We start from the raw sequence: 12,527 nt of genomic DNA on the forward strand, positions 1-12,527 counted from the left end.
CAGCCGCACTGCCCTCGAGGCACTATCCGAAGCCCTAACGACTGAGGAACTGACTGCGCTGCGCTCCATGGTGAACAGGGACGACGTGATACTCGATAAAAGATCCAAGTCCACCTCCTCCAAACCAGCGGACGAGATAATCAAATTCCAAGTCCATCCAATGGACCCTACAAAAACAGCTTCCATCGGGGCACAGTTAATCCCTAATGTAGACGTCGCACTACGAGAGTTCCTACGCGAGAACTGGGACATTTTTTCCTGGCACCCTTCAGACATGCCAGGAATCCCACGCAGGCTGGCCGAGCACAGCCTAAATATTCTAAAAGGATTCAAGCCCGTCAAGCAGGCTCTTCGGCGTTTCTCCGAACCTAAGAGACAAGCCATGGGAGAGGAACTAGCCAAGCTATTGGAGGCCGGATTCATCCGAGACATAAAAAATCCGGACTGGCTAGCTAACCTGGTGATGGTACCAAAGAAGGACAAATCCTGGTGCTTGTGCGTCGATTTTAAGGACCTCAACAAGGCTTGCCCAAAGGATCCCTTCCCCCTCCCCCGCATCGATCAAATTATCGACGCTACCGCAGGACACTTTGTTGTGTTTCCTCAACGCATACTCCGGTTACCATCAAATCAAGATGGCAGAATTAGACCAAGCCGCAACAGCATTCATCACACCATATGGCCCATTCTGCTTCAACACAATGCCCTTTGGGGTAAAAAAATGCCGGCGCAACATATCAGCGCATGATTCAGACATGTCTGGCAAACCAGATCGGCAAAACAGTGGAGGCATATGTAGATGATGTGGTCGTCAAAACCAAACATGTTGAATCTCTAGTAGACGACTTGAGGCTCACGTTCGATAACCTCCGAACATATGACATCAAGCTCAACCCGGAAAAATGCGTCTTCGGCGTACCACCCGGAAAGCTCTTGGGCTTCATCGTATCCGGCAGAGGAATTGAAGCAAATCCAGCTAAGATCCAAGCTCTGTCACAATTGGATATGCCAAAAGACCTCAAACAAATACCAAAATTGACTGGATGCGTGGCGGCTCTAAGCCGCTTTATCTCCCGCCTGGGAGAAAAGGCATTACCACTTTATCGCCTCCTTCGGCGCACCGAACACTTCGAGTGGACGGATACAACCACTGCTGGACTAGAAGAAATAAAAGCCATATTGGCAACCAACCCAGTCCTGGCCGTGCCAAACATTAGCGAACCAATGCTATTATACATTGCTGCAACTCATCAGGTTGTAAGCGCAGTGCTCGTCGTCGAACGGGAAACAGACGGTTTACTCTTTAGGAGTTGGAACATAAATTCCCCTTCAAAAGTTGGTTTACTACGTATCCACTGTCCTTACCCCATGCAAATCACGGTACCCGCATTATCAAAAGATAGCGTACGCGGTATTCATCGCATCCCGAAAGCTGCGACACTACTTTCAAGAGTGTTCAATAACGGTAGCCTCGGAAGTGCCACTCAATGATATCATAAACAACCGCGACGCGATGGGCCAAATTGCCAAATGGGCCGTTGAGCTCCTCCCGTTCGACATAACTTACAAGCCATGACGAGCTATTAAGTCGCAAGTATTGGCCGACTTCATCGCAGAATGGACGGAAGCCAAACTCCTAAAGAGTACGGCACATATTCCAACTGGATCATGCACTTCGGCGGCTCCAAAATGTTGGCTGGTCTGGGGGCCGGCGTCGTTCTGACGTCCCCAACAGGAGATATAGTTCAATACGTACTCCAGATAATGTATACGGACTCCAACAACGCAGCCGAATGGGAGGCCCTTCTACATGGTCTCCGGATGGCAGTATCCATGGGCATTCAACGCCTAGAGGTGCACGGGGATTCGAACCTCGCGATATCCCAAATAAATGGAGACTTTGATGCCAAGGATCCAAAAATGGCAGCTTATCGCAATGCCGTCCTAAAGATGTCAGCTCGGTTCGACGGACTCAAATTTCACCATATAGCCCGGGAAAACAATCAGGCAGCAGATGTCCTGGCACGCATTGGCGCAAAACGCGATGCCGTCCCCCCCAACATCTTCTTGGAGAGGCTGTTCAAGCCATCCGTAGTATGGGAAGGGGAACCCGGAAATAACATACCGGACCCAACCGCACTGCCTGATACCAAAGAATCCGACATAACTGGAGGCTCCGCCAACGAAATAACATCTTCAGCCCACGTAGTTATGGCCGTCATCGCCCCGTGGACAGAACCATTCCTAGCCTACCTAACTAGGCAGGAACTTCCCGAGGACCAAAACGAGGCACGCTGCATAGTGCGGCGATCTAAAGCCTATAAAGTCCATGAGGGAGAGCTTTATAAGAAAAGCACCACCGGAGTCCTTCAAAGGTGCATCTCCGAAGAGGAAGGGCGGAATCTTCTGGCTGAAATCCATGCCAGACTCGGCGGTCACCACGCTGCAGCCCGGGCGCTTGTAGGCAAGGCCTTCCGTACAGGCTTTTATTGGCCGACGGCCCGGGCAGACGCTCATGACTTAGTCCAACGCTGCGTTGCTTGCTAGCTTTTTGCAAACCAAAGCCATATGCCACCCACCGCCCTCCAAACTATCCCCATCACCTGGCCCTTCGCGGTCTGGGGGCTTGACATGGTTGGACCCCTTAAAGGAGGAACCCACGCGCAAAAATACTTACTGGTCATGGTGGATAAGTTCACCAAATGGATAGAAACCAAGCCTGTTAAGACGGCCGAATCCGGACCTGTGATAGACTTCATATTCGGGGTCGTACACCGTTACGGCATCCCCCACAGCATCATCACTGATAACGGCACGAACTTTACGGCCGACGAGGGAAAACTCTGGTGCAAAAACATGGGCATCAAGCTCGATTATGCTTCAGTCTATCACCCACAAACTAACGGTCAGGACGAGCGAGCAAATGGTCTAATAATGAGCGGCATCATACCAAGATTAGTGCGGTCCCTCAAGGAATCTAACACGCACTGGGTAGATGAGCTCGACTCCGTACTTTGGGGGCTGAGGACCACGCCGAACCGCACTACCGGGTACACACAATTCTTCATGGTATACGGCGCAGAGGCAGTTCTGCCCCGCGACATAATTCATGACTCACCTCGAGTGCGCATGTACGAAGAAAGAGAAGCCGAGCTCGATCGGCAGGACAGTCTGGAAGCCTTGGAGGAGGAGCATGACGTGGCAAAAGCCTGTTCCACATTCTATCAACAGCAGGCTCGAAGATACCAAAGCAGAGAAGTACGGGCCAAAACTTACAATGTTGGCAAGTTAGTTCTACGCCTGCCGGATAAGAAAAAGGACAAAATCAAGCCCAAGTGGGAGGGTGCTTTCATTATTGACCAAGTCCTGACCGGTGGAGCGTACCATCTACGGGATGCATCGGATAATCGACTCGAGCCAAACCCATGGAACGCATCCCGACTCAGAAGATTCTACGCCTAGCGCCAGACTCTGTGTTCGTCTCCTTCCTCTGTCCATTTTTTATACGCTCTCTGTCTTATATTTCTCTCCTTCTCCCCTTCTTTTCTTTCACAGCCTTTAAGGGCCCATTTGTGCCTTGTTCACACATAACTGACGCGCTATCCGCGCTCATTATACCTGGGGGCTGCTTTTACAGAAGCTTATTCATACGGGCTTCATGCCCAACACATGTGTTATACTTCCGCATGTACCCTTTACACCATTATATGCATCGATATGACTTAAGTTTTGGCCAAGCTGGGTTGCCTGGCTCTTGTATTTATGCCCTACGTTCCCGTTAATTCGGCTAGGGCATAAGGGGAGCACCTCTGCGATTGTTACTGCCGGGTCAGCCGGATGTGTACCTCAGACTGGGTGAAGCCGAAAGCTAGCGTTCTTAAGGGAATATTCGGTCGGTGAACTAAAGATGATTCACACTTTTTACTTATGCGCCCCCAGATGTTTTTTTTCTCTGCGTCTATTTTCGCAGTCCGAACATGCACTTTAGGGCATGCCTCCCAGGGAAAGGGAACCCCTAACGGAACTATTCTCCCTGGAAGATGTTTCTTACTAACCATGTAATATAACATAACTAGTTGGGCACTTGTCTGTTCAAGCACTAATGACCCCTACGCCTGGTCTCCATGCATACCCCGGTTCTTACATAACCGAGAGGGTATTCAGATACACTCCGGACCGTCAGGTCCCGAGGTTGAAGCGAAAAGGTCCGCCACGACAAACAATCTTCAATCCGGCTAGAAGGCATTATACATGTCACTTTAAATCACATAGTCAATTTGACCGGTTGAATTCCTCTTCAATACCATCCAATAGGCTGTCTGGTCTACAGTCCTGTTGGGAATACTTTGCGGCCAATGCTACTTGGCTGTATACTAAGCTTACAGGGATCTCCTTCCCATCGGGCCCCACAGGTCCGACCTCGGCCATATGGTTTGGGTCAGCCTTCGTGTACCGCGTCTTCACCATGGCCCAGGCTTCCCTGGCACCTTGACGGAAGGCCGATATCTTCCACAATCGGAAGCGCCGACGCACTCCTTTCAGCTTCTCCGCGAGATCTCCAAGCCCTTCGGGCACGGAGACGGACGGTCACAAGGCCTGGGCAACGCCTTGCATCACCTGCCGAACTCGTTCGTGCAGTTGTGAGAGCTCGGGAAGAAGGTCACCCGTAGAACCGGGCATTTCCTCTGCATGACGCCCTCTTAGCATACTTACAGACATAACTCTGTCAGTCGACTTCCTCGCCGAACTCTTTTTTGAAGTTTGTTCAAGCACTTACTAAAAATGCCGCGTCGAAGCCGCCGATTCTCCTTCAGGGAGTCTGACAGCTAGGCACGAACATCCTTTAGCTCCACGCCCAGCTGGGTGTTGGCATCTAGGAGATCATTATTCTCCTGCCTCACCTTTGTAAGCACGCTCTCTCCGGCCTTTAGCCGACGTAGGAGTTGTTGCTTATCCGGATCTACTCCGGCGCCATCTGCAATGTTATTGTCAGATTTGCACACACGCCGCACATTACATGATACTTATCATTTGAAGCATATAGTACCAGAGGGGGTCTCCTTGGGCTCCCCTGCTGCGGCTAGTGCGGCCTCAAGTTGGGCTCTGCACTCTTCCAGCTCATGGGACAGTTGGGTATTCTTTTCTGTAAGAACCTGCATAATAAATGATCCTTAAATCAGTTATTCTAACTGTTTCAAGTCTCAGGGGCTACTAGTATATATAATCACCAAATTTTCTCACCCGTATGTCCTTTACATACTGCTCTGTGGCTCTGGTTAGACCATTTTGAGCGGCATGGAGGTACGCATCTCCCGAGTTGAAGGCATCCAACGCCTCCGGGGAGAAACAAGCGTCGCGAAGAACTGTCCGGCGACGCCTGTGGTTCATGGCACTCTCCACCTCGGAATTGGTGGCAGAAAGCCTGTCTGCATCCTTTGTCGGAGGAGCGTCCGGTGCGCGCCTCGTGTTCGCCTCCGCTTCCGGACCCGGCCTTTGAGCCTGGCTGGTGGAGGCGCAATTGGCAACCTCTCCGGATATAGTCCGACGAGCGCTCTTTTTCCTAAAGAGAGCACGGGCGTTAGTATGCCTCTGAGAATAATATCTTGGAATAAGATAGTGCGCCATACCGTTGCGCCGGCGTCTCAATCCGGACCGCACTTCTTTTCAGCCTGCTGGGCCTCGCGGCCCCTTGTTGGCTAGTCTCCGCAGGCTCGGTATTCCGCCTTGAGGGCCTCCTCTGCAAAACACCGTTGGTATACGGTAATCAAAAATACGCGAGGATAGATCCTTTTCAAAGCACTGGGGCTTCGGTCTCAGCTACCTACGAGGCTGGAAGTAACCCAGGATAGTCGGCCGCAATGGCCACCAAGGCATTATCACTACTCAATTGATGAAATACTCCATCAATTAGCTCCACAGATATGTCCGGATCCTCCTGGGAGGCCGGGTCGAGGGACCGTTCCAGATCCTCGGGTTGTGGAGGAGGGCTGTTTATCTCCCTCACGGCCTTATGCAGCTCCTGCGCAAGACGAAATACTTAACTATGGGAATATGGAACGGATGGGCGAGAAAAAGTATCAACTTACCCAGTTCGGAGGGTTGTACATAGAAGATCCACCCTGTGGATTGACGCGGAGGAACTCCTCCTCTTCTCCCTTGTACAAAGTGGACAAGATCTTTGCTAGAGCGGCAACCGATTCCGGCCGCTTACGGCTGCAGCAGGTGGCTTCGTCCTCCCCGTTGAAATCCCACATGGGGTGGCCTCTATATTGAAGCGGCTACACCCCCCGCATAATGCATATGGCCATGACCTCGATCATGGTTAATCCGGATTGAGCTAGCGACCTTATCCGGCTCATCAGGTAAAAAACGTCCCTATCGTCTTCCTCTTGGGGGCTCTGTGGACGCCAGCTTAGGCGCTTCTTCAAAGGAGCATTAACGAACTCAGGAAGGCCGATCTGAATAGGATCAGGGAGGGAGACGTCATCTACATAAAACCATTCGGAAGGCCAGTGACTGGACGTCTTCTTTGGGGTTCCGGACAGGTATCCGGTCCCGGCGATGCGCCATACTTCGGCTCCGCCCACTTGATATACTGACCCCTTCTGAGAACGGGGCATGAGGCAGAATAGCTTCTTCCACATCGCGAGATGAGCCTCGCAGCCCAAAAACAGCTCGCAAAGGGCTACGAAGCCCGCTATATGTAGTATGGACACTGGCGTAAGGTTGTGCAGCTGGAGGCCATAGAACTCCAGGAGCCCCCGAAGAAACGTATGGATCAGAAATCCGAGCCCTCTTAACAAATAAGGGACAAGGCATACCCGCTCTCCTTTGGAGGGATTGGGAAGGCTCTCCGCTTGCTCTCCGCCATTATAGGTGGCGAGCCCGGCTCGAACCGGGACCATGTATGCTGGGGGAAGAAATCCCTTGGTCTGAAGCACCACTAGCTTGCTGTGTGGGACGGAACATCTCTCCCAATCTCCAGGCTGGGGGCTGGGAGGGCGAGAGGAGGAGCTGCGACGACCGGCCATGATGGAATGGATCTCTGTCGGATGCGCTCCGATGAATGCTCGCTAAGGGAAGATGGTGTGATTTGGATCTAAATCCCCGTCTCTCTAAATAGGCAGCTCATTTACACAGCTAGGGGGGTAAATGTAAAAATACCTTGGCTCTTCGCATTCGTTTGACGTGTGGAAGATGGCCATTATTGGGCGTGGAAGCCAAGAAGCGCAGTATTCACGATAAGCCGGACACTATTCAACAGGTACACGGAATTTGGAGGAGGAACCCGCATTGCAATGTCGAAGACAATCTGCGCGCCGGACTCATCGTCATTGAAGACTGGTTCAGGGGCTACTGAGGGAGTCCTGGATTAGGGGGTGTCCGGGTAGCCGGACTATAACCTTTGGCCGGACTCTTGGGCTATGAAGATACAAGATTGAAGACTTCGTCCCGTCTCCGGATGAGACTTTCCTTGGCGTGGAAGGCAAGCTTGGCGATACGGATATGCAGATCTCCTTCCATTGTAACCGACTCTGTGTAACCCTAGCCCTCTCCGGTGTCTATATAAACCGGAGGGCTTTAGTCCATAGGATGAACAACAATATACCATAGGCTAGCTTCTAGGGTTTAGCCTCTCTGATCTCGTGGTAGATCTACTCTTGTACTACCCATATCATCAATATTAATCAAGCAGGAGTAGGGTTTTACCTCCACCGAGAGGGCCCGAACCTGGGTAAAAACATTGTGTCCCTTGTCTCCTGTTACCATCCGCCTAGACGCACAGTTCGGGACCCCCTACCCGAGATCCGCCGGTTTTGACACCGACAAGGACATTCACCTGAAGACTTTCAAGGCACCTTTTGGGAACCCAGATTTTCTTCATAGGGGAACCATTCCTGCAGTTAGTGCCAACATATCTAGCAAATACTTCACCATTCTGATTTTTGAAAGTTTATAGTTGGAGTCAAATGACTCATCGAAGAATGAGAAGATTCACATGTATAGCCAGATAAATTAGATGGATCAACTGGAGGTCCCTTTGCAGCAACCCATGAGGTTTTGGGGTACTGCTCAGGCTTCCAATATGTACCATCAGCATTGAGTTTCCTCTCAAAGGCAATACCCTCTTTCCTAGGGTTCCTGTTGAGGATCTGCTTTTTAAGCACATCACAAAGAGTCTGATGCCCTTTGAGGCTTTTGTACATGCCTGTCATGTACAATTCCTTCAGCCCTGCATCGTCAGTGATACTAGCAATGTCCTCAGATGAGGAATTAGTGATAGCAGAGGCAGTGAAGAATTTGTAACATTAGAAGCATTTGAACATTCAGGTGAAGAATTAGCAGATTCACGTTCAATGCATTTCAAACATGGAGGAACAAATTCTTCCTGAGCAGCGCTGATTTGTTGAGCAAGTAATGAATCACGCTCCTTCTGAAGATCTTCATAACTCACTCTTAGCTTCTCAAGATCTTGCTTTCTTTGAAGAAATTCATAAGAAAGCTTCTCATGATCAGATAAGAGAGTGTTATGATGACCTTGAAGGTTGTCAAACCTGGTCTGAAGTCTCTGAAGATTTTCAGTCAAGATTTGTTTTGATCCATTTCTTCACCCAACATATCATCACTTTTGTCTAGCATGTTTTGAACCTTTTCAAAAGCCCTTTGTTGTTTTACAGCAATCTTAGCAAGTTTAGAGTAGCTGGGCTTAAGATTTCATCAGATTCATCTTCACTTGATCAGAGGAGGTATATTTAGTACCTTGGCACCCTTTGCCATGAAGCAATAGGTGGGAGCGTAGTCATCATTGCCTTCATCAGCCTTGTTGGTGAGGTCATTTTCTTCAGAGTTGAAGATTGGACTTGCTGACGAATGCAGTAGCGAGGGCTAGGCTCGCCACACCAGATTCGGACTCCTCAGATGCCTCCTCTTCCTCATTTTCTAGATTAGCTTCAGAGTCCATTTCCTTGCCAATGAATGCCGAGCCTTCTTGGAGCTGCTCTTCTTGTGAGATGAAGACTTTGAGGATTTTGATGATGAAGATTTTGAGGATTTCTTCTTTTTCTTCGCATCATCAGAACTGTAATCCTTGTATTTCTTCTTCTTCTGATTCCTTTTCCCACTAAGGACAATCTTGAATGTAGTGTCCAGATTTCTTGCACTTGTGATAAAGCCTTTTCTTGTAGTCACTGGATGAGGAATCATTGCTCCTTGAGGGTCTTCCAAAACGACCACATCTTGAGAACTTCTGGAATTTCTTCACGAGGAGTGCTAGATCATGACTCAGTTCTTCAGGGTCACCAAGGCTGCTACCAGAGTCTTCATCTTCGGACTCAGATACTTCCTTGGCCTTTAGTGCACGTGATCTGCCATAACTCGAACCATAGAGATCTCTCTTTTCAGCAAGCTGGAACTAATGAGTATTTAGCCTCTCGAGGATATCAGCGGGGTCAAGTGACTTGTAATCAGCACACTCTTGTATTATCAATGCCAGAGTATCAAATGAGGAATCAAGCGATCTCAACATTTTCTTCACCACCTCATGGTCGGTGATGTCAATGGCACCAAGTGCTTGAAGCTCATTTGAGATGTCAGTGAGGCGATCGAAGGTTTGCTGAACATTTTTATTGTCGAGTCTTTTGAAGCGGTTGAGGAGATTGTGAAGAACATCAACTCAAGAGTCATGCTGAGTTGAAACTCCTTCATTGACTTTGGACATCCTATCCCAGATAAGCTTGGCAGTTTCCAAAGCACTCACTCTTCCATACTGTCCTTTGCTCAGATGGCCACATATGATATTCTTCGCTTGAGAATCGAGTTGCTTGAATCTCTTCACGTCGGTAGCGTTCAGTGAGGGTGAGACAGAGGGAACACCATTTTCCACAACATACCAGAGATCGTTATCAATTGCCTCAAGATGCATTCGCATCTTATTCTTCCAGTAGGGGTAGTCCGTCCCATCGAAGGTAGGACACCCATCAGACACCTTGATCATACCTGCGGTCGACATAACTAAAACTCCAGGCGGTTAAACCATAATCACATAGAACAAGGGAGTACCTTGCTCTGATACCAATTGAAAGTGCGTTATATCGACTAGAGGGGGGTGAATAGGCGGTTTTTATGAATTCTTTGTAGGATCTAGAAGTAGATGTGTCTAGAGGGGGGTGATTAGACACTTCGTGCTAAAGTTGCAATTTTTAAGCCTTTTCGGTTTAAGTGGAGTTTAGGCACAATTTCAGCACACACAATACATATCAAGCAAGCAAGCAAAGAGTATATGAGCAGCGGAATGTAAAGCATGCAACTTGCAAGAATGTAAAGGGAAGGGTTTGGAGATTTCAAACGCAATTGGAGACACGGATGTTTTTCCCGTGGTTCGGATAGGTGGTGCTATCCTACATCCACGTTGATGGAGACTTCAACCCATGAAGGGTAACGGTTGCGCGAGTCCACATAGGGCTCCACCCAATGGTAACGGTTGCGCGAGTCCATGAAGGGCTCCACCCACGAAGGGTCCACGGAGAAGCAACCACCCACAAAGGGTCCACGAAGAAGCAACCTTGTCTATCCCACCATGGCCAACGCCCACGAAGGACTTGCCTCACTAGCGGTAGATCTTCATGAAGTAGGCGATCTCCTTGCCCTTACAAACTCCTTGGTTCAACTCCACAATCTTGTCGGAGGCTCCCAAGGGACACCTAGCCAATCTAGGAGACACCACTCTCCAAGAAGTAACAAATGGTGTGTAGGTAATGAACTCCTTCAAATGATAGTCTCCCCAACACTCAACTCTCTCTCATAGGATTTGGATTTGGTGGAAAGAAGATTTGAGTGGAAAGCAACTTGGGAAGGCTAGAGATCAAGATTCATATGGTAGGAATGGAATATCTTGGTCTCAACACATGAGTAGGTGGTTCTCTCTCAGAACATATGAGTAGGAATGATGTGTGTGTTCTGATGGCTCTCTTCGAATGAGAAGGAGGTGGAGGGGTATATATAGCCTCCACACAAAATCCAACCGTTACACAGTTTTCCAATCTCGGTGGGACCGAATCAATAAACTCGGTCGACCGAAAGTAAACCTAGTGACCGTTAGAATTTTCGGGGTGGGACTGACATGCAACTCGGTAGGACCGATATGGTTAGGGTTTGGGCATAACGTAATCTCGGTGAGACCGATTACACAAACTCGGTGAGACCGAATTTGGTAATTAGCTAACCAGAGGGTTGGTCAGGCAAACTCGGTGGGACCGATTTGCTCTTTCGGTGAGACCGAAAAGTTACAAAGGTGAAACACTGAGTTTACATTGCAATCTCGGTGGGACCGATTACACAAACTCGGTGGGACCGAGAATAGTGCAATGGGTAACAGAGAGTTTGCAACCCCATCCCGGTGGGACCGAGATCCTTATCGGTAGAACCGAATTGCTAGGGTTTGGCAGTGGCTAATGACAAGTGAAAATCCGGTGGCGCCGGATAGGAAAATTGGTAGGATCCGAGTTTGGCTTAGAGTTTAGGTCATATGTGGATATGGGAAAGTAGTTGAGGATTTTGGAGCATATCATTAAGCACATGAAGCAAGAGGCTCATTAAGCAACACCTCATCCCTCCTTGATAGTATTGGCTTTTCCTATGGACTCAATGTGATCTTGGATCACTAAAATATAAAAAAGAAGAGTCTTGAGCTTTGAGCTTGAGCCAATCCTTTGTCCTTAGCATTTTGAGGGTTCCTCTTTCACATCCATGCCATGCCATTGTTGAACTTATCTGAAACATGCTAGATAGAAGTGTTAGTCCAACACGAGATATGTTGTCATCAATTATCAAAACCACCTAGGGAGCACTTGTGCTTTCAATCTCCCCCTTTTTGGTAATTGATGGCAACATACATCAAAGCTTTAGATAGAAAGATATAAAGAACAGCCAAGTAAAGCTTTGGAAGAACATGTAGCAAGCATAGGCTCCCCCTACATGTATGCACTCATGTAAATATGAAATATAGAGGCATGTGAGAGCATAAACATGACAGGTAAGGCAATGTGTTACATGTATCTTGGCCATATGCATCAGAGCAAAAGATTATTAAGAAAATACCTTCATGCTCATGAGTCCTTCTTGCAAACAGTATGTACATAAGCAAGAACTCCTCATACTCATGATCTTGATGCATATACTTACCTTGTGGTCTCGAGTTGGCTTAGGATGGAATGGACCTGCAAACAAGGTTAGATAACACAGGTACGTCCACTAGCCAGAGCAAACAAAAGAAACCACAAGAATGCCAAGACTGGGATGACATGTAGAGAGTGATAACATTGGATTCAACATGTCCCCAAGAATAAAGATATGCAATGAATTTGGCTGATTTCTTCTCCTTTAGGTGTCTTGCTCCCCCTGAATCTTACATGGGATATTGGGAGAAGATAGGAGACAGAAAATCAGAGCTGAATAGAAATAATTCGACTGAGTTCATATGAACATGTCTTTCCCCCAAAAGACATGTGGCATCTCTCCTCTTGAACATC

The sequence above is a fragment of the Triticum urartu genome, chromosome 7 (genome assembly GCF_003073215.2).
Source record: "Triticum urartu cultivar G1812 chromosome 7, Tu2.1, whole genome shotgun sequence".
In the NCBI taxonomy this organism is placed as follows: Eukaryota; Viridiplantae; Streptophyta; class Magnoliopsida; order Poales; family Poaceae; genus Triticum; species Triticum urartu.